The sequence below is a fragment of the Choristoneura fumiferana genome, chromosome 7 (genome assembly GCF_025370935.1).
Source record: "Choristoneura fumiferana chromosome 7, NRCan_CFum_1, whole genome shotgun sequence".
Taxonomy (NCBI): domain Eukaryota; kingdom Metazoa; phylum Arthropoda; class Insecta; order Lepidoptera; family Tortricidae; genus Choristoneura; species Choristoneura fumiferana.
In genome coordinates, this window is record NC_133478.1 from 416,569 (window position 1) to 417,155 (window position 587).

Genomic DNA, 587 nt, shown 5'->3' on the forward strand with positions numbered 1-587 from the left:
ACGTGTGAAGATGCAGGACGGCCGTAACGGCGCGCGCTATAGTTATAGTTGATTATTGATTGCGAATTGTTTACTTGATAGTTTATTTAAGTTATTTATTGAAGGTAGTTTGATATTTATTATTTTTTAGAGCGGGTAACACCGAATGGAGTTGTAGGTGTCATGGCGGTGGCGGTCGGCATGTCATTCGTTGACAGATCGCCGCACGTAGTGCATGCCTATAAACCCATTGGCTCTAAATCCATTTAAATTAGTGCAATCCTTATTCTGCTTAATTGTTTGTGCTCTAAAATCATTAAATTAGTGATTCAGTGATAATACGGTGTTATTATTTTCGCGGTAGAATAACCTGCGTAGGATATCCGTCATGGATCAGTCCCAGGTATGTGATCCGCCTCCAGCGAGTGCCTCCCGACCACCTGACGCTGCGATATATAAATATATTTATTTTATTTATTGTTTGACTAACCTAACTAATAACCTACCATTTTTTTAAATTAAACGTAACCTAACAAAACCTACCTTTTATTTTATTATGAATCCTACGCTGACCTCACATACCCTTCTTTTTAATAAATCAAACCTAA